A 26,916-nucleotide genomic window follows, 5' to 3' on the forward strand; every position below is an offset into this window, starting at 1 on the left:
AAGCCCATAGAGGGCTATGGTGAAAAAGGAAATATCCTCAGATGAAATCTGGAAAGAAACTTTCTGAGAAACTGCTGAGTGTTCTGTTAATTCATCTCACAGAGTTACATCTGTATTTCGTGGATCTCTTTGCTAGCCTTATTTCTTTGGAATCTGAGAACAGATATTTCGGATCCCATTGAAGACTATGGGGCCAAAGGAAATATCCTCCAATAACAAAGAGAAAGAAGCTTTCTGAGAAACTTCTTTGTGTTCTGTGAAATCATCTCACAGAGTTACAGCTTTCCCCTCAAGAAGCCTTTCGCAAAGACAGTTCTTGTGGAATTGGCAAAGTGATATTTGGAAGCCCTTAGAGGGCTTTGGTGAAAAAGGAAATATCCTCAGATGAAATCTGGAAAGAAGCTTTCTGAGAAACTGCTTAGTGTTCTGTTAATTCATCTCACAGAGTTACATCTGTATTTCGTGGATCTCTTTGCTAGCCTTATTTCTGTGGAATCTGAGAACAGATATTTCGGATCCCATTGAAGACTATAGGGCCAAAGGAAATATCCTCCGATAACAAAGAGAAAGAAGCTTTCTGAGAAACTTCTTTGTGTTCTGTGAAATCATCTCACAGAGTTACAGCTTTCCCCTCAAGAAGCCTTTCGCTAAGACAGTTCTTGTGGAATTGGCAAAGTGATATTTGGAAGCCCATAGAGGGCTATGGTGAAAAAGGAAATATCCTCAGATGAAATCTGGAAAGAAGATTTCTGAGAAACTTCTGAGTGTTCTGTTAATTCATCTCACAGAGTTACATCTGTATTTCGTGGATCTCTTTGCTAGCCTTATTTCTTTGGAATCTGAGAACAGATATTTCGGATCCCGTTGAAGACTATGGGGCCAAAGGAAATATCCTCCGATAACAAAGATAAAGAAGCTTTCTGAGAAACTTCTTTGTGTTCTTTGAAATCATCTCACAGAGTTACAGCTTTCCCCTCAAGAAGCCTTTCGCTAAGACAGTTCTTGTGGAATTGGCAAAGTGATATTTGGAAGCCCATAGAGGGCTATGGTGAAAAAGGAAATATCCTCAGATGAAATTTGGAAAGAAGTTTTCTGAGAAGCTGTTGAGTGTTCTGTTAATTCATCTCACGGAGTTACATCTGTATTTCGTGGATCTCTTTTCTAGCCTTATTTCTGTGGAATCTGAGAACAGATATTTCGGATCCCATTGAAGACTATAGGGCCAAAGGAAATATCCTCCGATAACAAAGAGAAAGAAGCTTTCTGAGAAACTTCTTTGTGTTCTGTGAAATCATCTCACAGAGTTACAGCTTTCCCCTCAAGAAGCCTTTCGCTAAGACAGTTCTTGTGGAATTGGCAAAGTGATATTTGGAAGCCCATAGAGGGCTATGGTGAAAAAGGAAATATCATCAGATGAAATCTGGAAAGAAGCTTTCTGAGAAACTGCTGAGTGTTCTGTTTATTCATCTCACAGAGTTACATCTGTATTTCGTGGAACTCTTTGCTAGCCTTATTTGTGTGGAATCTGAGAACAGATATTTCGGATCCCTTTGAAGACTATAGGGCCAAAGGAAATTCCTCCGATAACAAAGAGAAAGAAGCTTTCTGAGAAACTTCTTTGTATTCTGTGAAATCATCTCACAGAGTTACAGCTTTCCCCTCAAGAAGCCTTTCGCTAAGACAGTTCTTGTGGAATTGGCAAAGTGATATTTGGAAGCCCTTAGAGGGCTATGGTGAAAAAGGAAATATCTTCAGATGAAATCTGGAAAGAAGCTTTCTGAGAAACTGCTTAGTGTTCTGTTAATTCATCTCACAGAGTTACATCTGTATTTCGTGGATCTCTTTGCTAGCCTTATTTCTTTGGAATCTGAGAACAGATATTTCGGATCCCATTGAAGACTATAGGGCCAAAGGAAATATCCTCCGATAACAAAGAGAAAGAAGCTTTGTGAGAAACTTCTTTGTGTTCTGTGAAATCATCTCACAGAGTTACAGCTTTCCCCTCAAGAAGCCTTTCGCTAAGACAGTTCTTGTGGAATTGGCAAAGCGATATTTGGAAGCCCATAGAGGGCTATGCTGAAAAAGGAAATATCCTCAGATGAAATCTGGAAAGAAGCTTTCTGTGAAACTGCTGAGTGTTCTGTTAATTCATCTCACAGAGCTACATCTGTATTTCGTGGATCTCTTTGCTAGCCTTATTTCTGTGGAATCTGAGAACAGATATTTCGGATCCCATTGAAGACTATAGGGCCAAAGGAAATATCCTCCGATAACAAAGAGAAAGAAGCATTCTGAGAAACTTCTTTGTGTTCTGTGAAATCATCTCACGGAGTTACAGCTTTCCCCTCAAGAAGCCTTTCGCTAAGACAGTTCTTGTGGAATTGGCAAAGTGATATTTGGAAGCCCATAGAGGCCTATGGTGAAAAAGGAAATATCCTCAGATGAAATCTGGAAAGAAGCTTTCTGAGAAACTGCTTAGTGTTCTGTTAATTCATCTCACAGAGTTACATCTGTATTTCGTGGATCTCTTTGCTAGCCTTATTTCTTTGGAATCTGAGAACAGATATTTCGGATCCCATTGAAGACTATAGGGCCAAAGGAAATATCCTCCGATAACAAAGAGAAAGAAGCTTTCTGAGAAACTTCTTTGTGTTCTGTGAAATCATCTCACAGAGTTACAGCTTTCCCCTCAAGAAGCCTTTCGCTAAGACAGTTCTCGTGGAATTGGCAAAGCGATATTTGGAAGCCCATAGAGGGCTATGGTGAAAAAGGAAATATCCTCAGATGTAATCTGGAAAGAAGATTTCTGAGAAACTGCTTAGTGTTCTGTTAATTCATCTCACAGAGTTACATCTGTATTTCGTGGATCTCTTTGTTAGCCTTATTTCTTTGAAATCTGAGAACAGATATTTCGGATCCCATTGAAGACTATAGGGCCAAAGTAAATATCCTCAGATAACAAAGAGAAAGAAGCTTTCTGAGAAACTTCTTTGTGTTCTGTGAAATCATCTCACAGAGTTACAGCTTTCCCCTCAAGAAGCCTTTCGCTAAGACAGTTCTTGTGGAATTGGCAAAGTGATATTTGGAAGCCCATAGAGGGCTATGGTGAAAAAGGAAATATCCTCAGATGAAATCTGGAAAGAAACTTTCTGAGAAACTGCTGAGTGTTCTGTTAATTCATCTCACAGAGTTACATCTGTATTTCGTGGATCTCTTTGCTAGCCTTATTTCTTTGGAATCTGAGAACAGATATTTCGGATCCCATTGAAGACTATGGGGCCAAAGGAAATATCCTCCGATAACAAAGAGAAAGAAGCTTTCTGAGAAACTTCTTTGTGTTCTGTGAAATCATCTCACAGAGTTACAGCTTTCCCCTCAAGAAGCCTTTCGCAAAGACAGTTCTTGTGGAATTGGCAAAGTGATATTTGGAAGCCCTTAGAGGGCTTTGGTGAAAAAGGAAATATCCTCAGATGAAATCTGGAAAGAAGCTTTCTGAGAAACTGCTTAGTGTTCTGTTAATTCATCTCACAGAGTTACATCTGTATTTCGTGGATCTCTTTGCTAGCCTTATTTCTGTGGAATCTGAGAACAGATATTTCGGATCCCATTGAAGACTATAGGGCCAAAGGAAATATCCTCCGATAACAAAGAGAAAGAAGCTTTCTGAGAAACTTCTTTGTGTTCTGTGAAATCATCTCACAGAGTTACAGCTTTCCCCTCAAGAAGCCTTTCGCTAAGACAGTTCTTGTGGAATTGGCAAAGCGATATTTGGAAGCCCATAGAGGGCTATGGTGAAAAAGGAAATATCCTCAGATGAAATCTGGAAAGAAGCTTTCTGTGAAACTGCTGAGTGTTCTGTTAATTCATCTCACAGAGCTACATTTGTATTTCGTGGATCTCTTTGCTAGCCTTATTTCTGTGGAATCTGAGAACAGATATTTCGGATCCCATTGAAGACTATAGGGCCAAAGGAAATATCCTCCGATAACAAAGAGAAAGAAGCATTCTGAGAAACTTCTTTGTGTTCTGTGAAATCATCTCACAGAGTTACAGCTTTCCCCTCAAGAAGCCTTTCGCTAAGACAGTTCTTGTGGAATTGGCAAGGCGATATTTGGAAGCCCATAGAGGGCTATTTTGAAAAAGGAAATATCCTCAGATGAAATCTGGAAAGAAGCTTTCTGTGAAACTGCTGAGTGTTCTGTTAATTCATCTCACAGAGCTACATTTGTATTTCGTGGATCTCTTTGCTAGCCTTATTTCTGTGGAATCTGAGAACAGATATTTCGGATCCCATTGAAGACTATAGGGCCAAAGGAAATATCCTCCGATAACAAAGAGAAAGAAGCATTCTGAGAAACTTCTTTGTGTTCTGTGAAATCATCTCACGGAGTTACAGCTTTCCCCTCAAGAAGCCTTTCGCTAAGACAGTTCTTGTGGAATTGGCAAAGTGATATTTGGAAGCCCATAGAGGCCTATGGTGAAAAAGGAAATATCCTCAGATGAAATCTGGAAAGAAGCTTTCTGAGAAACTGCTTAGTGTTCTGTTAATTCATCTCACAGAGTTACATCTGTATTTCGTGGATCTCTTTGCTAGCCTTATTTCTTTGGAATCTGAGAACAGATATTTCGGATCCCATTGAAGACTATAGGGCCAAAGGAAATATCCTCCGATAACAAAGAGAAAGAAGCTTTCTGAGAAACTTCTTTGTGTTCTGTGAAATCATCTCACAGAGTTACAGCTTTCCCCTCAAGAAGCCTTTCGCTAAGACAGTTCTCGTGGAATTGGCAAAGCGATATTTGGAAGCCCATAGAGGGCTATGGTGAAAAAGGAAATATCCTCAGATGTAATCTGGAAAGAAGATTTCTGAGAAACTGCTTAGTGTTCTGTTAATTCATCTCACAGAGTTACATCTGTATTTCGTGGATCTCTTTGTTAGCCTTATTTCTTTGGAATCTGAGAACAGATATTTCGGATCCCATTGAAGACTATAGGGCCAAAGTAAATATCCTCAGATAACAAAGAGAAAGAAGCTTTCTGAGAAACTTCTTTGTGTTCTGTGAAATCATCTCACAGAGTTACAGCTTTCCCCTCAAGAAGCCTTTCGCTAAGACAGTTCTTGTGGAATTGGCAAAGTGATATTTGGAAGCCCATAGAGGGCTATGGTGAAAAAGGAAATATCCTCAGATGAAATCTGGAAAGAAACTTTCTGAGAAACTGCTGAGTGTTCTGTTAATTCATCTCACAGAGTTACATCTGTATTTCGTGGATCTCTTTGCTAGCCTTATTTCTTTGGAATCTGAGAACAGATATTTCGGATCCCATTGAAGACTATGGGGCCAAAGGAAATATCCTCCAATAACAAAGAGAAAGAAGCTTTCTGAGAAACTTCTTTGTGTTCTGTGAAATCATCTCACAGAGTTACAGCTTTCCCCTCAAGAAGCCTTTCGCAAAGACAGTTCTTGTGGAATTGGCAAAGTGATATTTGGAAGCCCTTAGAGGGCTTTGGTGAAAAAGGAAATATCCTCAGATGAAATCTGGAAAGAAGCTTTCTGAGAAACTGCTTAGTGTTCTGTTAATTCATCTCACAGAGTTACATCTGTATTTCGTGGATCTCTTTGCTAGCCTTATTTCTGTGGAATCTGAGAACAGATATTTCGGATCCCATTGAAGACTATAGGGCCAAAGGAAATATCCTCCGATAACAAAGAGAAAGAAGCTTTCTGAGAAACTTCTTTGTGTTCTGTGAAATCATCTCACAGAGTTACAGCTTTCCCCTCAAGAAGCCTTTCGCTAAGACAGTTCTTGTGGAATTGGCAAAGTGATATTTGGAAGCCCATAGAGGGCTATGGTGAAAAAGGAAATATCCTCAGATGAAATCTGGAAAGAAGATTTCTGAGAAACTTCTGAGTGTTCTGTTAATTCATCTCACAGAGTTACATCTGTATTTCGTGGATCTCTTTGCTAGCCTTATTTCTTTGGAATCTGAGAACAGATATTTCGGATCCCGTTGAAGACTATGGGGCCAAAGGAAATATCCTCCGATAACAAAGATAAAGAAGCTTTCTGAGAAACTTCTTTGTGTTCTTTGAAATCATCTCACAGAGTTACAGCTTTCCCCTCAAGAAGCCTTTCGCTAAGACAGTTCTTGTGGAATTGGCAAAGTGATATTTGGAAGCCCATAGAGGGCTATGGTGAAAAAGGAAATATCCTCAGATGAAATCTGGAAAGAAGTTTTCTGAGAAGCTGTTGAGTGTTCTGTTAATTCATCTCACGGAGTTACATCTGTATTTCGTGGATCTCTTTTCTAGCCTTATTTCTGTGGAATCTGAGAACAGATATTTCGGATCCCATTGAAGACTATAGGGCCAAAGGAAATATCCTCCGATAACAAAGAGAAAGAAGCTTTCTGAGAAACTTCTTTGTGTTCTGTGAAATCATCTCACAGAGTTACAGCTTTCCCCTCAAGAAGCCTTTCGCTAAGACAGTTCTTGTGGAATTGGCAAAGTGATATTTGGAAGCCCATAGAGGGCTATGGTGAAAAAGGAAATATCCTCAGATGAAATCTGGAAAGAAGCTTTCTGTGAAACTGCTTAGTGTTCTGTTAATTCATCTCACAGAGTTACATCTGTATTTCGTGGATCTCTTTGCTAGCCTTATTTCTGTGGAATCTGAGAACAGATATTTCGGATCCCTTTGAGGCTATAGGGCCAAAGGAAATATCCTCCGATAACAAAGAGAAAGAAGCTTTCTGAGAAACTTCTTTGTGTTCTGTGAAATCACCTCACAGAGTTACAGCTTTCCCCGCAAGAAGCCTTTCGCTAAGACAGTTCTTGTGGAATTGTCAAAGTGATATTTGGAAGCCCATAGAGGGCTATGGTGAAAAAGGAAATATCCTCAGATGAAATCTGGAAAGAAGATTTCTGCGAAACTCCTTAGTGTTCTGTTAATTCATCTCACAGCGTTACATCTGTATTTCGAGGATCTCTTTGCTAGGCTTATTTCGGTGGAATATGAGAACAGATATTTCCAATCCCTTTGAAGACTATAGGGCCAAAGGAAATATCCTCCGATAACAAAGAGAAAGAAGCTTTCTGAGAAACTTCTTTGTGTTCTGTGAAATCATCTCACAGAGTTACAGCATTCCCCTCAAGAAGCCTTTCGCTAAGACAGTTCTTGTGGAATTGGCAAAGTGATATTTGGAAGCCCATAGAGGGCTATGGTGAAAAAGGAAATATCCTCACATGAAATCTGGAAAGAAGCTTTCTGAGAAACTGCTGAGTGTTCTGTTTATTCATCTCACAGAGCTACATCTGTATTTCGTGGATCTCTTTGCTAGCCTTATTTCTGTGGAATCTGAGAACAGATATTTCGGATCCCATTGAAGACAATAGGGCCAAAGGAAATATCCTCCGATAACAAAGAGAAAGAAGCTTTCTGAGAAACTTCTTTGTGTTCTGTGAAATCATCTCACAGAGTTACAGCTTTCGCCTCAAGAAGCCTTTCGCTAAGACAGTTCTTGTGGAATTGGCAAAGCGATGTTGGAAGCCCATAGAGGGCTATGGTGAAAAAGGAAATATCCTCAGATGAAATCTGGAAAGAAGCTTTCTGAGAAACTGCTTAGTGTTCTGTTAATTCATCTCACAGCGTTACATCTGTATTTCGAGGATCTCTTTGCTAGGCTTATTTCGGTGGAATATGAGAACAGATATTTCCAATCCCTTTGAAGACTATAGGGCCAAAGGAAATATCCTCCGATAACAAAGAGAAAGAAGCTTTCTGAGAAACTTCTTTGTGTTCTGTGAAATCATCTCACAGAGTTACAGCATTCCCCTCAAGAAGCCTTTCGCTAAGACAGTTCCTGTGGAATTGGCAAAGTGATATTTGGAAGCCCATAGAGGCCTATGGTGAAAAAGGAAATATCCTCAGATGAAATCTGGAAAGAAGCTTTCTGAGAAACTGCTTAGTGTTCTGTTAATTCATCTCACAGAGTTACATCTGTATTTCGTGGATCTCTTTGCTAGCCTTATTTCTGTGGAATCTGAGAACAGATATTTCGGATCCCATTGAAGACTATAGGGCCAAAGGAAATATCCTCCGATAACAAAGAGAAAGAAGCTTTCTGAGAAACTTCTTTGTGTTCTGTGAAATCATCTCACAGAGTTACAGCTTTCCCCTCAAGAAGCCTTTCGCTAAGACAGTTCTCGTGGAATTGGCAAAGTGATATTTGGAAGCCCATAGAGGGCTATGGTGAAAAAGGAAATATCCTCAGATGAAATCTGGAAAGAAGCTTTCTGAGAAACTGCTTAGTGTTCTGTTAATTCATCTCACAGAGTTACATCTGTATTTCGTGGATCTCTTTGCTAGCCTTATTTCTATGGAATCTGAGAACAGATATTTCGGATCCCATTGAAGACTATAGGGCCAAAGAAAATTCCTCCGATAACAAAGAGAAAGAAGCTTTCTGAGAAACTTCTTTGTAATCTGTGAAATCATCTCACAGAGTTAGAGCTTTCCCCTCAAGAAACCTTTCGCTAAGACAGTTCTTGTGGAATTGGCAAAGTGATATTTGGAAGCCCATAGAGGGCTTTGGTGAAAAAGGAAATATCCTCAGATGAAATCTGGAAAGAAGCTTTCTGAGAAACTGCTTAGTGTTCTGTTAATTCATCTCACAGAGTTACATCTGTATTTCGAGGATCTCTTTGCTAGCCTTATTTCTGTGGAATCTGAGAACAGATATTTCCAATCCCTTTGAAGACTATAGGGTCAAAGGAAATATCCTCCGATAACAAAGAGAAAGAAGCTTTCTGAGAAACTTCTTTGTGTTCTGTGAAATCATCTCACAGAGTTACAGCTTTCCCCTCAGGAAGCCTTTCGCTAAGACAGTTCTTGTGGAATTGGCAAAGTGATATTTGGAAGCCCTTAGAGGGCTATGGTGAAAAAGGAAATATCCTCAGATGAAATCTGGAAAGAAGCTTTCTGAGAAACTGCTTAGTGTTCTGTTAATTCATCTCACAGAGTTACATCTGTATTTCGTGGATCTCTTTGCTAGCCTTATTTCTGTGGAATCTGAGAACAGATATTTCGGATCCCATTGAAGACTATAGGGCCAAAGGAAATATCCTCCGATAACAAAGAGAAAGAAGCTTTATGAGAAACTTCTTTGTGTTCTGTGAAATCATCTCACAGAGTTACAGCTTTCCCCTCAAGAAGCCTTTCGCTAAGACAGTTCTTGTGGAATTGGCAAAGTGATATTTGGAAGCCCATAGAGGGCTATGGTGAAAAAGGAAATATCCTCAGATGAAATCTGGAAAGAAGATTTCTGAGAAACTTCTGAGTGTTCTGTTAATTCATCTCACAGAGTTACATCTGTATTTCGTGGATCTCTTTGCTAGCCTTATTTCTTTGGAATCTGAGAACAGATATTTCGGATCCCATTGAAGACTATGGGGCCAAAGGAAATATCCTCCGATAACAAAGATAAAGAAGCTTTCTGAGAAACTTCTTTGTGTTCTTTGAAATCATCTCACAGAGTTACAGCTTTCCCCTCAAGAAGCCTTTCGCTAAGACAGTTCTTGTGGAATTGGCAAACTGATATTTGGAAGCCCATAGAGGGCTATGGTGAAAAAGGAAATATCCTCAGATGAAATCTGGAAAGAAGTTTTCTGAGAAGCTGTTGAGTGTTCTGTTAATTCATCTCACGGAGTTACATCTGTATTTCGTGGATATCTTTTCTAGCCTTATTTCTGTGGAATCTGAGAACAGATATTTCGGATCCCATTGAAGACTATAGGGCCAAAGGAAATATCCTCCGATAACAAAGAGAAAGAAGCTTTCTGAGAAACTTCTTTGTGTTCTGTGAAATCATCTCACAGAGTTACAGCTTTCCCCTCAAGAAGCCTTTCGCTAAGACAGTTCTTGTGGAATTGGCAAAGTGATATTTGGAAGCCCATAGAGGGCTATGGTGAAAAAGGAAATATCCTCAGATGAAATCTGGAAAGAAGCTTTCTGTGAAACTGCTTAGTGTTCTGTTTATTCATCTCACAGAGCTACATCTGTATTTCGTGGATCTCTTTGCTAGCCTTATTTCTGTGGAATGTGAGAACAGATATTTCGGATCCCATTGAAGACTATAGGGCCAAAGAAAATTCCTCCGATAACAAAGAGAAAGAAGCTTTCTGAGAAACTTCTTTGTATTCTGTGAAATCATCTCACAGAGTTACAGCTTTCCCCTCAAGAAGCCTTTCGCTAAGACAGTTCTTGTGGAATTGGCAAAGTGATATTTGGAAGCCCTTAGAGGGCTATGGTGAAAAAAGAAATATCCTCAGATGAAATCTGGAAAGAAGCTTTCTGAGAAACTGCTTAGTGTTCTGTTAATTCATCTCACAGAGTTACATCTGTATTTCGTGGATCTCTTTGCTAGCCTTATTTCTTTGGAATCTGAGAACAGATATTTCGGATCCCATTGAAGACTATAGGGCCAAAGGAAATATCCTCCGATAACAAATCGAAAGAAGCTTTCTGAGAAACTTCTTTGTGTTCTGTGAAATCATCTCACAGAGTTACAGCTTTCCACTCAAGAAGCCTTTCGCTAAGACAGTTCTTGTGGAATTGGCAAAGCGATATTTGGAAGCCCATAGAGGGCTATGGTGAAAAAGGAAATATCCTCAGATGAAATCTGGAAAGAAGCTTTCTGTGAAACTGCTGAGTGTTCTGTTAATTCATCTCACAGAGCTACATCTGTATTTCGTGGATCTCTTTGCTAGCCTTATTTCTGTGGAATCTGAGAACAGATATTTCGGATCCCATTGAAGACTATAGGGCCAAAGGAAATATCCTCCGATAACAAAGAGAAAGAAGCTTTCTGAGAAACTTCTTTGTGTTCTGTGAAATCATCTCACGGAGTTACAGCTTTCCCCTCAAGAAGCCTTTCGCTAAGACAGTTCTTGTGGAATTGGCAAAGTGATATTTGGAAGCCCATAGAGGGCTATGGTGAAAAAGGAAATATCCTCAGATGAAATCTGGAAAGAAGCTTTCTGAGAAACTGCTTAGTGTTCTGTTAATTCATCTCACAGAGTTACATCTGTATTTCGTGGATCTCTTTGCTAGCCTTATTTCTGTGGAATCTGAGAATAGATATTTCGGATCCCATTGAAGACTATAGGGCCAAAGGAAATAACCTCCGATAACAAAGAGAAAGAAGCTTTCTGAGAAACTTCTTTGTGTTCTGTGAAATCATCTCACAGAGTTACAGCTTTCCCCTCAAGAAGCCTTTCGCTAAGACAGTTCTCGTGGAATTGGCAAAGCGATATTTGGAAGCCCATAGAGGGCTATGGTGAAAAAGGAAATATCCTCAGATGAAATCTGGAAAGAAGCTTTCTGAGAAACTGCTTAGTGTTCTGTTAATTCATCTCACAGAGTTACATCTGTATTTCGTGGATCTCTTTGCTAGCCTTATTTCTATGGAATCTGAGAACAGATATTTCGGATCCCATTGAAGACTATAGGGCCAAAGAAAATTCCTCCGATAACAAAGAGAAAGAAGCTTTCTGAGAAACTTCTTTGTAATCTGTGAAATCATCTCACAGAGTTAGAGCTTTCCCCTCAAGAAACCTTTCGCTAAGACGGTTCTTGTGGAATTGGCAAAGTGATATTTGGAAGCCCATAGAGGGCTATGGTGAAAAAGGAAATATCCTCAGATGAAATCTGGAAAGAAGCTTTCTGAGAAACTGCTTAGTGTTCTGTTAATTCATCTCACAGAGTTACATCTGTATTTCGAGGATCTCTTTGCTAGCCTTATTTCTGTGGAATCTGAGAACAGATATTTCCAATCCCTTTGAAGACTATAGGGCCAAAGGAAATATCCTCCGATAACAAAGAGAAAGAAGCTTTCTGAGAAACTTCTTTGTGTTCTGTGAAATCATCTCACAGAGATACAGCTTTCCCCTCAGGAAGCCTTTCGCTAAGACAGTTCTTGTGGAATTGGCAAAGTGATATTTGGAAGCCCTTAGAGGGCTATGGTGAAAAAGGAAATATCCTCAGATGAAATCTGGAAAGAAGCTTTCTGAGAAACTGCTTAGTGTTCTGTTAATTCATCTCACAGAGTTACATCTGTATTTCGTGGATCTCTTTGCTAGCCTTATTTCTGTGGAATCTGAGAACAGATATTTCGGATCCCATTGAAGACTATAGGGCCAAAGGAAATATCCTCCGATAACAAAGAGAAAGAAGCTTTCTGAGAAACTTCTTTGTGTTCTGTGAAATCATCTCACAGAGTTACAGCTTTCCCCTCAAGAAGCCTTTCGCTAAGACAGTTCTTGTGGAATTGGCAAAGTGATATTTGGAAGCCCATAGAGGACTATGGTGAAAAAGGAAATATCCTCAGATGAAATCTGGAAAGAAGATTTCTGAGAAACTTCTGAGTGTTCTGTTAATTCATCTCACAGAGTTACATCTGTATGTCGTGGATCTCTTTGCTAGCCTTATTTCTTTGGAATCTGAGAACAGATATTTCGGATCCCATTGAAGACTATGGGGCCAAAGGAAATATCCTCCGATAACAAAGATAAAGAAGCTTTCTGAGAAACTTCTTTGTGTTCTTTGAAATCATCTCACAGAGTTACAGCTTTCCCCTCAAGAAGCCTTTCGCTAAGACAGTTCTTGTGGAATTGGCAAAGTGATATTTGGAAGCCCATAGAGGGCTATGGTGAAAAAGGAAATATCCTCAGATGAAATCTGGAAAGAAGTTTTCTGAGAAGCTGTTGAGTGTTCTGTTAATTCATCTCACGGAGTTACATCTGTATTTCGTGGATCTCTTTTCTAGCCTTATTTCTGTGGTATCTGAGAACAGATATTTCGGATCCCATTGAAGACTATAGGGCCAAAGGAAATATCCTCCGATAACAAAGAGAAAGAAGCTTTCTGAGAAACTTCTTTGTGTTCTGTGAAATCATCTCACAGAGTTACAGCTTTCCCCTCAAGAAGCCTTTCGCTAAGACAGTTCTCGTGGAATTGGCAAAGTGATATTTGGAAGCCCATAGAGGGCTATGGTGAAAAAGGAAATATCCTCAGATGAAATCTGGAAAGAAGCTTTCTGTGAAACTGCTTAGTGTTCTGTTAATTCATCTCACAGAGCTACATCTGTGTTTCGTGGATCTCTTTGCTAGCCTTATTTCTGTGGAATCTGAGAACAGATATTTCGGATCCCTTTGAGGCTATAGGGCCAAAGGAAATATCCTCCGATAACAAAGAGAAAGAAGCTTTCTGAGAAACTTCTTTGTGTTCTGTGAAATCACCTCACAGAGTTACAGCTTTCCCCGCAAGAAGCCTTTCGCTAAGACAGTTCTTGGGGAATTGTCAAAGTGATATTTGGAAGCCCATAGAGGGCTATGGTGAAAAAGGAAATATCCTCAGATGAAATCTGGAAAGAAGATTTCTGAGAAACTGCTTAGTGTTCTGTTAATTCATCTCACAGCGTTACATCTGTATTTCGAGGATCTCTTTGCTAGGCTTATTTCGGTGGAATATGAGAACAGATATTTCCAATCCCTTTGAAGACTATAGGGCCAAAGGAAATATCCTCCGATAACAAAGAGAAAGAAGCTTTCTGAGAAACTACTTTGTGTTCTGTGAAATCATCTCACAGAGTTACAGCATTCCCCTCAAGAAGTCTTTCGCTAAGACAGTTCTTGTGGAATTGGCAAAGTGATATTTGGAAGCCCATAGAGGGCTATGGTGAAAAAGGAAATATCCTCACATGAAATCTGGAAAGAAGCTTTCTGAGAAACTGCTGAGTGTTCTGTTTATTCATCTCACAGAGCTACATCTGTATTTCGTGGATCTCTTTGCTAGCCTTATTTCTGTGGAATCTGAGAACAGATATTTCGGATCCCACTGAAGACAATAGGGCCAAAGGAAATATCCTCCGATAACAAAGAGAAAGAAGCTTTCTGAGAAACTTCTTTGTGTTCTGTGAAATCATCTCACAGAGTTACAGCTTTCGCCTCAAGAAGCCTTTCGCTAAGACAGTTCTTGTGGAATTGGCAAAGCGATATTGGAAGCCCATAGAGGGCTATGGTGAAAAAGGAAATATCCTCAGAAGAAATCTGGAAAGAAGCTTTCTGAGAAACTCCTTAGTGTTCTGTTAATTCATCTCACAGCGTTACATCTGTATTTCGAGGATCGCTTTGCTAGGCTTATTTCGGTGGAATATGAGAACAGATATTTCCAATCCCTTTGAAGACTATAGGGCCAAAGGAAATATCCTCCGATAACAAAGAGAAAGAAGCTTTCTGAGAAACTTCTTTGTGTTCTGTGAAATCATCTCACAGAGTTACAGCATTCCCCTCAAGAAGCCTTTCGCTAAGACAGTTCCTGTGGAATTGGCAAAGTGATATTTGGAAGCCCATAGAGGGCTATGGTGAAAAAGGAAATATCCTCACATGAAATCTGGAAAGAAGCTTTCTGAGAAACTGCTGAGTGTTCTGTTATTTCATCTCACAGAGCTACATCTGTATTTCGTGGATCTCTTTGCTAGCCTTATTTCTGTGGAATCTGAGAACAGATATTTCGGATCCCATTGAAGACTAGAGGGCCAAAGGAAATATCCTCCGATAACAAAGAGAAAGAAGCTTTCTGAGAAACTTCTTTGTGTTCTGTGAAATCATCTCACAGAGTTACAGCTTTCCCCTCAAGAAGCCTTTCGCTAAGACAGTTCTTGTGGAATTGGCAAAGTGATATTTGGAAGCCCATAGAGGGCTATGGGGAAAAAGGAAATATCCTCAGATGAAATCTGGAAAGAAGCTTTCTGAGAAACTGCTTAGTGTTCTGTTAATTCATCTCACAGAGTTACATCTGTATTTCGTGGATCTCTTTGCTAGCCTTTTTTCTGTGGAATCTGAGAACAGATATTTCGGATCCCATTGAAGACTATAGGGCCAAAGGAAATATCCTCCGATAACAAAGAGAAAGAAGCTTTCTGAGAAACTTCTTTGTGTTCTGTGAAATCATCTCACAGAGTTACAGCTTTCCCCTCAAGAAGCCTTTCGCTAAGACAGTTCTCGTGGAATTGGCAAAGTGATATTTGGAAGCCCATAGAGGGCTATGGTGAAAAAGGAAATATCCTCAGATGAAATCTGGAAAGAAGCTTTCTGAGAAACTGCTGAGTGTTCTGTTTATTCATCTCACAGAGTTACATCTGTATTTCGTGGATCTCTTTGCTAGCCTTATTTCTGTGGAATCTGAGAACAGATATTTCGGATCCCATTGAAGACTATAGGGCCAAAGAAAATTCCTCCGATAACAAAGAGAAAGAAGCTTTCTGAGAAACTTCTTTGTATTCTGTGAAATCATCTCACAGAGTTACAGCTTTCCCCTCAAGAAGCCTTTCGCTAAGACAGTTCTTGTGGAATTGGCAAAGTGATATTTGGAAGCCCTTAGAGGGCTATGATGAAAAAGGAAATATCCTCAGATGAAATCTGGAAAGAAGCTTTCTGAGAAACTGCTTAGTGTTCTGTTAATTCTTCTCACAGAGTTACATCTGTATTTCGTGGATCTCTTTGCTAGCCTTATTTCTTTGGAATCTGAGAACAGATATTTCGGATTCCATTGAAGACTATAGGGCCAAAGAAAATTCCTCCGATAACAAAGAGAAAGAAGCTTTCTGAGAAACTTCTTTGTAATCTGTGAAATCATCTCACAGAGTTAGAGCTTTCCCCTCAAGAAACCTTTCGCTAAGACAGTTCTTGTGGAATTGGCAAAGTGATATTTGGAAGCCCATAGAGGGCTTTGGTGAAAAAGGAAATATCCTCAGATGAAATCTGGAAAGAAGCTTTCTGAGAAACTGCTTAGTGTTCTGTTAATTCATCTCACAGAGTTACATCTGTATTTCGAGGATCTCTTTGGTAGCCTTATTTCTGTGGAATCTGAGAACTGATATTTTGGATCCCTTTGAAGACTATAGGGCCAAAGGAAATATCCTCCGATAACAAAGAGAAAGAAGCTTTCTGAGAAACTTCTTTGTGTTCTGTGAAATCATCTCACAGAGTTACAGCTTTCCCCTCAGGAAGCCTTTCGCTAAGACAGTTCTTGTAGAATTGGCAAAGTGATATTTGGAAGCCCTTAGAGGGCTATGGTGAAAAAGTAAGTATCCTCAGATGAAATCTGGAAAGAAGCTTTCTGAGAAACTGCTGAGTGTTCTGTTAATTCATCTCACAGAGTTACACCTGTATTTCGTGGATCTCTTTGCTAGCCTTATTTCTTTGGAATCTGAGAACAGATATTTCGGATCCCATTGAAGAGTATAGGGCCAAAGAAAATATCCTCCGATAACAAAGAGAAAGAAGCTTTCTGAGAAACTTCTTTGTGTTCTGTGAAATCATCTCACAGAGTTACAGCTTTCCCCTCAAGAAGCCTTTCGCTAAGACAGTTCTTGTGGAATTGGCAAAGTGATATTTGGAAGCCCATAGAGGGCTATGGTGAAAAAGGAAATATCCTCAGATGAAATCTGGAAAGAAGTTTTCTGAGAAGCTGTTGAGTGTTCTGTTAATTCATCTCACGGAGTTACATCTGTATTTCGTGGATCTCTTTTCTAGCCTTATTTCTGTGGAATCTGAGAACAGATATTTCGGATCCCATTGAAGACTATAGGGCCAAAGGAAATATCCTCCGATAACAAAGAGAAAGAAGCTTTCTGAGAAACTTCTTTGTGTTCTGTGAAATCATCTCACAGAGTTCCAGCTTTCCCCTCAAGAAGCCTTTCGCTAAGACAGTTCTTGTGGAATTGGCAAAGTGATATTTGGAAGCCCATAGAGGGCTATGGTGAAAAAGGAAATATCCTCAGATGAAATCTGGAAAGAAGCTTTCTGTGAAACTGCTTAGTGTTCTGTTAATTCATCTCACAGAGTTACATCTGTATTTCGTGGATCTCTTTGCTAGCCTTATTTCTGTGGAATCTGAGAACAGATATTTCGGATCCCATTGAAGACTATAGGGCCAGAGGAAATATCCTCCGATAACAAAGAGAAAGAAGCTTTCTGAGAAACTTCTTTGTGTTCTGTGAAATCATCTCACAGAGTTCCAGCTTTCCCCTCAAGAAGCCTTTCGCTAAGACAGTTCTTGTGGAATTGGCAAAGTGATATTTGGAAGCCCATAGAGGGCTATGGTGAAAAAGGAAATATCCTCAGATGAAATCTGGAAAGAAGCTTTCTGTGAAACTGCTTAGTGTTCTGTTAATTCATCTCACAGAGTTACATCTGTATTTCGTGGATCTCTTTGCTAGCCTTATTTCTGTGGAATCTGAGAACAGATATTTCGGATCCCTTTGAGGCTATAGGGCCAAAGGAAATATCCTCCGATAACAAAGAGAAAGAAGCTTTCTGAGAAACTTCTTTGTGTTCTGTGAAATCACCTCACAGAGTTACAGCTTTCCCCGCAAGAAGCCTTTCGCTAAGACAGTTCTTGTGGAATTGTCAAAGTGATATTTGGAAGCCCATAGAGGGCTATGGTGAAAAAGGAAATATCCTCAGATGAAATCTGGAAAGAAGATTTCTGCGAAACTCCTTAGTGTTCTGTTAATTCATCTCACAGCGTTACATCTGTATTTCGAGGATCTCTTTGCTAGGCTTATTTCTGTGGAATCTGAGAACAGATATTTCGGATCCCTTTGAAGACTATAGGGCCAAAGGAAATATCCTCCGATAACAAAGAGAAAGAAGCTTTCTGAGAAACTTCTTTGTGTTCTGTGAAATCATCTCACAGAGTTACAGCATTCCCCTCAAGAAGCCTTTCGCTAAGACAGTTCTTGTGGAATTGGCAAAGTGATATTTGGAAGCCCATAGAGGGCTATGGTGAAAAAGGAAATATCCTCACATGAAATCTGGAAAGAAGCTTTCTGAGAAACTGCTGAATGTTCTGTTTATTCATCTCACAGAGCTACATCTGTATTTCGTGGATCTCTTTGCTAGCCTTATTTCTGTGGAATCTGAGAACAGATATTTCGGATCCCATTGAAGACAATAGGGCCAAAGGAAATATCCTCCGATAACAAAGAGAAAGAAGCTTTCTGAGAAACTTCTTTGTGTTCTGTGAAATCATCTCACAGAGTTACAGCTTTCGCCTCAAGAAGCCTTTCGCTAAGACAGTTCTTGTGGAATTGGCAAAGCGATATTGGAAGCCCATAGAGGGCTATGGTGAAAAAGGAAATATCCTCAGATGAAATCTGGAAAGAAGCTTTCTGAGAAACTCCTTAGTGTTCTGTTAATTCATCTCACAGCGTTACATCTGTATTTCGAGGATCTCTTTGCTAGGCTTATTTCGGTGGAATATGAGAACAGATATTTCCAATCCCTTTGAAGACTATAGGGCCAAAGGAAATATCCTCCGATAACAAAGAGAAAGAAGCTTTCTGAGAAACTTCTTTGTGTTCTGTGAAATCATCTCACAGAGTTACAGCATTCCCCTCAAGAAGCCTTTCGCTAAGACAGTTCCTGTGGAATTGGCAAAGTGATATTTGGAAGCCCATAGAGGCCTATGGTGAAAAAGGAAATATCCTCAGATGAAATCTGGAAAGAAGCTTTCTGAGAAACTGCTTAGTGTTCTGTTAATTCATCTCACAGAGTTTCATCTGTATTTCGTGGATCTCTTTGCTAGCCTTATTTCTGTGGAATCTGAGAACAGATATTTCGGATCCCCTTGAAGACTATAGGGCCAAAGGAAATATCCTCCGATAACAAAGAGAAAGAAGCTTTCTGAGAAACTTCTTTGTGTTCTGTGAAATCATCTCACAGAGTTACAGCTTTCCCCTCAAGAAGCCTTTCGCTAAGACAGTTCTCGTGGAATTGGCAAAGTGATATTTGGAAGCCCATAGAGGGCTATGGTGAAAAAGGAAATATCCTCAGATGAAATCTGGAAAGAAGCTTTCTGAGAAACTGCTTAGTGTTCTGTTAATTCATCTCACAGAGTTACATCTGTATTTCGTGGATCTCTTTGCTAGCCTTATTTCTATGGAATCTGAGAACAGATATTTCGGATCCCATTGAAGACTCTAGGGCCAAAGAAATTTCCTCCGATAACAAAGAGAAAGAAGCTTTCTGAGAAACTTCTTTGTAATCTGTGAAATCATCTCACAGAGTTAGAGCTTTCCCCTCAAGAAACCTTTCGCTAAGACAGTTCTTGTGGAATTGGCAAAGTGATATTTGGAAGCCCATAGAGGGCTTTGGTGAAAAAGGAAATATCCTCAGATGAAATCTGGAAAGAAGCTTTCTGAGAAACTGCTTAGTGTTCTGTTAATTCATCTCACAGAGTTACATCTGTATTTCGAGGATCTCTTTGCTAGCCTTATTTCTGTGGAATCTGAGAACAGATATTTCCAATCCCTTTGAAGACTATAGGGCCAAAGGAAATATCCTCCGATAACAAAGAGAAAGAAGCTTTCTGAGAAACTTCTTTGTGTTCTGTGAAATCATCTCACAGAGTTACATCTTTCCCCTCAGGAAGCCTTTCGCTAAAACAGTTCTTGTGGAATTGGCAAAGTGATATTTGGAAGCCCTTAGAGGGCTATGGTGAAAAAGGAAATATCCTCAGATGAAATCTGGAAAGAAGCTTTCTGAGAAACTGCTTAGTGTTCTGTTAATTCATCTCACAGAGTTACATCTGTATTTCGTGGATCTCTTTGCTAGCCTTATTTCTGTGGAATCTGAGAACAGATATTTCGGATCCCATTGAAGACTATAGGGCCAAAGGAAATATCCTCCGATAACAAAGAGAAAGAAGCTTTCTGAGAAACTTCTTTGTGTTCTGTGAAATCATCTCACAGAGTTACAGCTTTCCCCTCAAGAAGCCTTTCGCTAAGACAGTTCTTGTGGAATTGGCAAAGTGATATTTGGAAGCCCATAGAGGGCTATGGTGAAAAAGGAAATATCCTCAGATGAAATCTGGAAAGAAGATTTCTGAGAAACTTCTGAGTGTTCTGTTAATTCATCTCACAGAGTTACATCTGTATTTCGTGGATCTCTTTGCTAGCCTTATTTCTTTGGAATCTGAGAACAGATATTTCGGATCCCATTGAAGACAATGGGGCCAAAGGAAATATCCTCCGATAACAAAGAGAAAGAAGCTTTCTGAGAAACTTCTTTGTGTTCTTTGAAATCATCTCACAGAGTTACAGCTTTCCCCTCAAGAAGCCTTTCGCTAAGACAGTTCTTGTGGAATTGGCAAACTGATATTTGGAAGCCCATAGAGGGCTATGGTGAAAAAGGAAATATCCTCAGATGAAATCTGGAAAGAAGTTTTCTGAGAAGCTGTTGAGTGTTCTGTTAATTCATCTCACGGAGTTACATCTGTATTTCGTGGATCTCTTTGCTAGCCTTATTTCTGTGGAATCTGAGAACAGATATTTCGGATCCCATTGAAGACTATAGGGCCAAAGGAAATATCCTCCGATAACAAATCGAAAGAAGCTTTCTGAGAAACTTCTTTGTGTTCTGTGAAATCATCTCACAGAGTTACAGCTTTCCACTCAAGAAGCCTTTCGCTAAGACAGTTCTTGTGGAATTGGCAAAGCGATATTTGGAAGCCCATAGAGGGCTATGGTGAAAAAGGAAATATCCTCAGATGAAATCTGGAAAGAAGCTTTCTGTGAAACTGCTGAGTGTTCTGTTAATTCATCTCACAGAGCTACATCTGTATTTCGTGGATCTCTTTGCTAGCCTTATTTCTGTGGAATCTGAGAACAGATATTTCGGATCCCATTGAAGACTATAGGGCCAAAGGAAATATCCTCCGATAACAAAGAGAAAGAAGCTTTCTGAGAAACTTCTTTGTGTTCTGTGAAATCATCTCACGGAGTTACAGCTTTCCCCTCAAGAAGCCTTTCGCTAAGACAGTTCTTGTGGAATTGGCAAAGTGATATTTGGAAGCCCATAGAGGGCTATGGTGAAAAAGGAAATATCCTCAGATGAAATCTGGAAAGAAGCTTTCTGAGAAACTGCTTAGTGTTCTGTTAATTCATCTCACAGAGTTACATCTGTATTTCGTGGATCTCTTTGCTAGCCTTATTTCTGTGGAATCTGAGAATAGATATTTCGGATCCCATTGAAGACTATAGGGCCAAAGGAAATAACCTCCGATAACAAAGAGAAAGAAGCTTTCTGAGAAACTTCTTTGTGTTCTGTGAAATCATCTCACAGAGTTACAGCTTTCCCCTCAAGAAGCCTTTCGCTAAGACAGTTCTCGTGGAATTGGCAAAGCGATATTTGGAAGCCCATAGAGGGCTATGGTGAAAAAGGAAATATCCTCAGATGAAATCTGGAAAGAAGCTTTCTGAGAAACTGCTTAGTGTTCTGTTAATTCATCTCACAGAGTTACATCTGTATTTCGTGGATCTCTTTGCTAGCCTTATTTCTATGGAATCTGAGAACAGATATTTCGGATCCCATTGAAGACTATAGGGCCAAAGAAAATTCCTCCGATAACAAAGAGAAAGAAGCTTTCTGAGAAACTTCTTTGTAATCTGTGAAATCATCTCACAGAGTTAGAGCTTTCCCCTCAAGAAACCTTTCGCTAAGACAGTTCTTGTGGAATTGGCAAAGTGATATTTGGAAGCCCATAGAGGGCTATGGTGAAAAAGGAAATATCCTCAGATGAAATCTGGAAAGAAGCTTTCTGAGAAACTGCTTAGTGTTCTGTTAATTCATCTCACAGAGTTACATCTGTATTTCGAGGATCTCTTTGCTAGCCTTATTTCTGTGGAATCTGAGAACAGATATTTCCAATCCCTTTGAAGACTATAGGGCCAAAGGAAATATCCTCCGATAACAAAGATAAAGAAGCTTTCTGAGAAACTTCTTTGTGTTCTTTGAAATCATCTCACAGAGTTACAGCTTTCCCCTCAAGAAGCCTTTCGCTAAGACAGTTCTTGTGGAATTGGCAAAGTGATATTTGGAAGCCCATAGAGGGCTATGGTGAAAAAGGAAATATCCTCAGATGAAATCTGGAAAGAAGTTTTCTGAGAAGCTGTTGAGTGTTCTGTTAATTCATCTCACGGAGTTACATCTGTATTTCGTGGATCTCTTTTCTAGCCTTATTTCTGTGGTATCTGAGAACAGATATTTCGGATCCCATTGAAGACTATAGGGCCAAAGGAAATATCCTCCGATAACAAAGAGAAAGAAGCTTTCTGAGAAACTTCTTTGTGTTCTGTGAAATCATCTCACAGAGTTACAGCTTTCCCCTCAAGAAGCCTTTCGCTAAGACAGTTCTCGTGGAATTGGCAAAGTGATATTTGGAAGCCCATAGAGGGCTATGGTGAAAAAGGAAATATCCTCAGATGAAATCTGGAAAGAAGCTTTCTGTGAAACTGCTTAGTGTTCTGTTAATTCATCTCACAGAGCTACATCTGTGTTTCGTGGATCTCTTTGCTAGCCTTATTTCTGTGGAATCTGAGAACAGATATTTCGGATCCCTTTGAGGCTATAGGGCCAAAGGAAATATCCTCCGATAACAAAGAGAAAGAAGCTTTCTGAGAAACTTCTTTGTGTTCTGTGAAATCACCTCACAGAGTTACAGCTTTCCCCGCAAGAAGCCTTTCGCTAAGACAGTTCTTGGGGAATTGTCAAAGTGATATTTGGAAGCCCATAGAGGGCTATGGTGAAAAAGGAAATATCCTCAGATGAAATCTGGAAAGAAGATTTCTGAGAAACTGCTTAGTGTTCTGTTAATTCATCTCACAGCGTTACATCTGTATTTCGAGGATCTCTTTGCTAGGCTTATTTCGGTGGAATATGAGAACAGATATTTCCAATCCCTTTGAAGACTATAGGGCCAAAGGAAATATCCTCCGATAACAAAGAGAAAGAAGCTTTCTGAGAAACTTCTTTGTGTTCTGTGAAATCATCTCACAGAGTTACAGCATTCCCCTCAAGAAGTCTTTCGCTAAGACAGTTCTTGTGGAATTGGCAAAGTGATATTTGGAAGCCCATAGAGGGCTATGGTGAAAAAGGAAATATCCTCACATGAAATCTGGAAAGAAGCTTTCTGAGAAACTGCTGAGTGTTCTGTTTATTCATCTCACAGAGCTACATCTGTATTTCGTGGATCTCTTTGCTAGCCTTATTTCTGTGGAATCTGAGAACAGATATTTCGGATCCCACTGAAGACAATAGGGCCAAAGGAAATATCCTCCGATAACAAAGAGAAAGAAGCTTTCTGAGAAACTTCTTTGTGTTCTGTGAAATCATCTCACAGAGTTACAGCTTTCGCCTCAAGAAGCCTTTCGCTAAGACAGTTCTTGTGGAATTGGCAAAGCGATATTGGAAGCCCATAGAGGGCTATGGTGAAAAAGGAAATATCCTCAGAAGAAATCTGGAAAGAAGCTTTCTGAGAAACTCCTTAGTGTTCTGTTAATTCATCTCACAGCGTTACATCTGTATTTCGAGGATCGCTTTGCTAGGCTTATTTCGGTGGAATATGAGAACAGATATTTCCAATCCCTTTGAAGACTATAGGGCCAAAGGAAATATCCTCCGATAACAAAGAGAAAGAAGCTTTCTGAGAAACTTCTTTGTGTTCTGTGAAATCATCTCACAGAGTTACAGCATTCCCCTCAAGAAGCCTTTCGCTAAGACAGTTCCTGTGGAATTGGCAAAGTGATATTTGGAAGCCCATAGAGGGCTATGGTGAAAAAGGAAATATCCTCACATGAAATCTGGAAAGAAGCTTTCTGAGAAACTGCTGAGTGTTCTGTTATTTCATCTCACAGAGCTACATCTGTATTTCGTGGATCTCTTTGCTAGACTTATTTCTGTGGAATCTGAGAACAGATATTTCGGATCCCATTGAAGACTAGAGGGCCAAAGGAAATATCCTCCGATAACAAAGAGAAAGAAGCTTTCTGAGAAACTTCTTTGTGTTCTGTGAAATCATCTCACAGAGTTACAGCTTTCCCCTCAAGAAGCCTTTCGCTAAGACAGTTCTTGTGGAATTGGCAAAGTGATATTTGGAAGCCCATAGAGGGCTATGGGGAAAAAGGAAATATCCTCAGATGAAATCTGGAAAGAAGCTTTCTGAGAAACTGCTTAGTGTTCTGTTAATTCATCTCACAGAGTTACATCTGTATTTCGTGGATCTCTTTGCTAGCCTTTTTTCTGTGGAATCTGAGAACAGATATTTCGGATCCCATTGAAGACTATAGGGCCAAAGGAAATATCCTCCGATAACAAAGAGAAAGAAGCTTTCTGAGAAACTTCTTTGTGTTCTGTGAAATCATCTCACAGAGTTACAGCTTTCCCCTCAAGAAGCCTTTCGCTAAGACAGTTCTTGTGGAATTGGCAAAGTGATATTTGGAAGCCCATAGAGGGCTATGGTGAAAAAGGAAATATCCTCAGATGAAATCTGGAAAGAAGCTTTCTGAGAAACTGCTGAGTGTTCTGTTAATTCATCTCCCGGAGTTACATCTGTATTTCGTGGATCTCTTTGCTAGCCTTATTTCTGTGGAATCTGAGAACAGATATTTCGGATCCCATTGAAGACTATAGGGCCAAAGGAAATATCCTCCGATAACAAAGAGAAAGAAGCTTTCTGAGAAACTTCTTTGTGTTCTGTGAAATCATCTCACAGAGTTCCAGCTTTCCCCTCAAGAAGCCTTTCGCTAAGACAGTTCTTGTGGAATTGGCAAAGTGATATTTGGAAGCCCATAGAGGGCTATGGTGAAAAAGGAAATATCCTCAGATGAAATCTGGAAAGAAGCTTTCTGTGAAACTGCTTAGTGTTCTGTTAATTCATCTCACAGAGTTACATCTGTATTTCGTGGATCTCTTTGCTAGCCTTATTTCTGTGGAATCTGAGAACAGATATTTCGGATCCCTTTGAAGACTATAGGGCCAAAGGAAATATCCTCCGATAACAAAGAGAAAGAAGCTTTCTGAGAAACTTCTTTGTGTTCTGTGAAATCATCTCACAGAGTTCCAGCTTTCCCCTCAAGAAGCCTTTCGCTAAGACAGTTCTTGTGGAATTGGCAAAGTGATATTTGGAAGCCCATAGAGGGCTATGGTGAAAAAGGAAATATCCTCAGATGAAATCTGGAAAGAAGCTTTCTGTGAAACTGCTTAGTGTTCTGTTAATTCATCTCACAGAGTTACATCTGTATTTCGTGGATCTCTTTGCTAGCCTTATTTCTGTGGAATCTGAGAACAGATATTTCGGATCCCTTTGAGGCTATAGGGCCAAAGGAAATATCCTCCGATAACAAAGAGAAAGAAGCTTTCTGAGAAACTTCTTTGTGTTCTGTGAAATCACCTCACAGAGTTACAGCTTTCCCCGCAAGAAGCCTTTCGCTAAGACAGTTCTTGTGGAATTGTCAAAGTGATATTTGGAAGCCCATAGAGGGCTATGGTGAAAAAGGAAATATCCTCAGATGAAATCTGGAAAGAAGATTTCTGCGAAACTCCTTAGTGTTCTGTTAATTCATCTCACAGCGTTACATCTGTATTTCGAGGATCTCTTTGCTAGGCTTATTTCTGTGGAATCTGAGAACAGATATTTCGGATCCCTTTGAAGACTATAGGGCCAAAGGAAATATCCTCCGATAACAAAGAGAAAGAAGCTTTCTGAGAAACTTCTTTGTGTTCTGTGAAATCATCTCACAGAGTTACAGCATTCCCCTCAAGAAGCCTTTCGCTAAGACAGTTCTTGTGGAATTGGCAAAGTGATATTTGGAAGCCCATAGAGGGCTATGGTGAAAAAGGAAATATCCTCACATGAAATCTGGAAAGAAGCTTTCTGAGAAACTGCTGAATGTTCTGTTTATTCATCTCACAGAGCTACATCTGTATTTCGTGGATCTCTTTGCTAGCCTTATTTCTGTGGAATCTGAGAACAGATATTTCGGATCCCATTGAAGACAATAGGGCCAAAGGAAATATCCTCCGATAACAAAGAGAAAGAAGCTTTCTGAGAAACTTCTTTGTGTTCTGTGAAATCATCTCACAGAGTTACAGCTTTCGCCTCAAGAAGCCTTTCGCTAAGACAGTTCTTGTGGAATTGGCAAAGCGATATTGGAAGCCCATAGAGGGCTATGGTGAAAAAGGAAATATCCTCAGATGAAATCTGGAAAGAAGCTTTCTGAGAAACTCCTTAGTGTTCTGTTAATTCATCTCACAGCGTTACATCTGTATTTCGAGGATCTCTTTGCTAGGCTTATTTCGGTGGAATATGAGAACAGATATTTCCAATCCCTTTGAAGACTATAGGGCCAAAGGAAATATCCTCCGATAACAAAGAGAAAGAAGCTTTCTGAGAAACTTCTTTGTGTTCTGTGAAATCATCTCACAGAGTTACAGCATTCCCCTCAAGAAGCCTTTCGCTAAGACAGTTCCTGTGGAATTGGCAAAGTGATATTTGGAAGCCCATAGAGGCCTATGGTGAAAAAGGAAATATCCTCAGATGAAATCTGGAAAGAAGCTTTCTGAGAAACTGCTTAGTGTTCTGTTAATTCATCTCACAGAGTTTCATCTGTATTTCGTGGATCTCTTTGCTAGCCTTATTTCTGTGGAATCTGAGAACAGATATTTCGGATCCCCTTGAAGACTATAGGGCCAAAGGAAATATCCTCCGATAACAAAGAGAAAGAAGCTTTCTGAGAAACTTCTTTGTGTTCTGTGAAATCATCTCACAGAGTTACAGCTTTCCCCTCAAGAAGCCTTTCGCTAAGACAGTTCTCGTGGAATTGGCAAAGTGATATTTGGAAGCCCATAGAGGGCTATGGTGAAAAAGGAAATATCCTCAGATGAAATCTGGAAAGAAGCTTTCTGAGAAACTGCTTAGTGTTCTGTTAATTCATCTCACAGAGTTACATCTGTATTTCGTGGATCTCTTTGCTAGCCTTATTTCTATGGAATCTGAGAACAGATATTTCGGATCCCATT

This window comes from Macaca nemestrina, chromosome 20 (assembly GCF_043159975.1).
Source record: "Macaca nemestrina isolate mMacNem1 chromosome 20, mMacNem.hap1, whole genome shotgun sequence".
Classification (NCBI taxonomy): domain Eukaryota; kingdom Metazoa; phylum Chordata; class Mammalia; order Primates; family Cercopithecidae; genus Macaca; species Macaca nemestrina.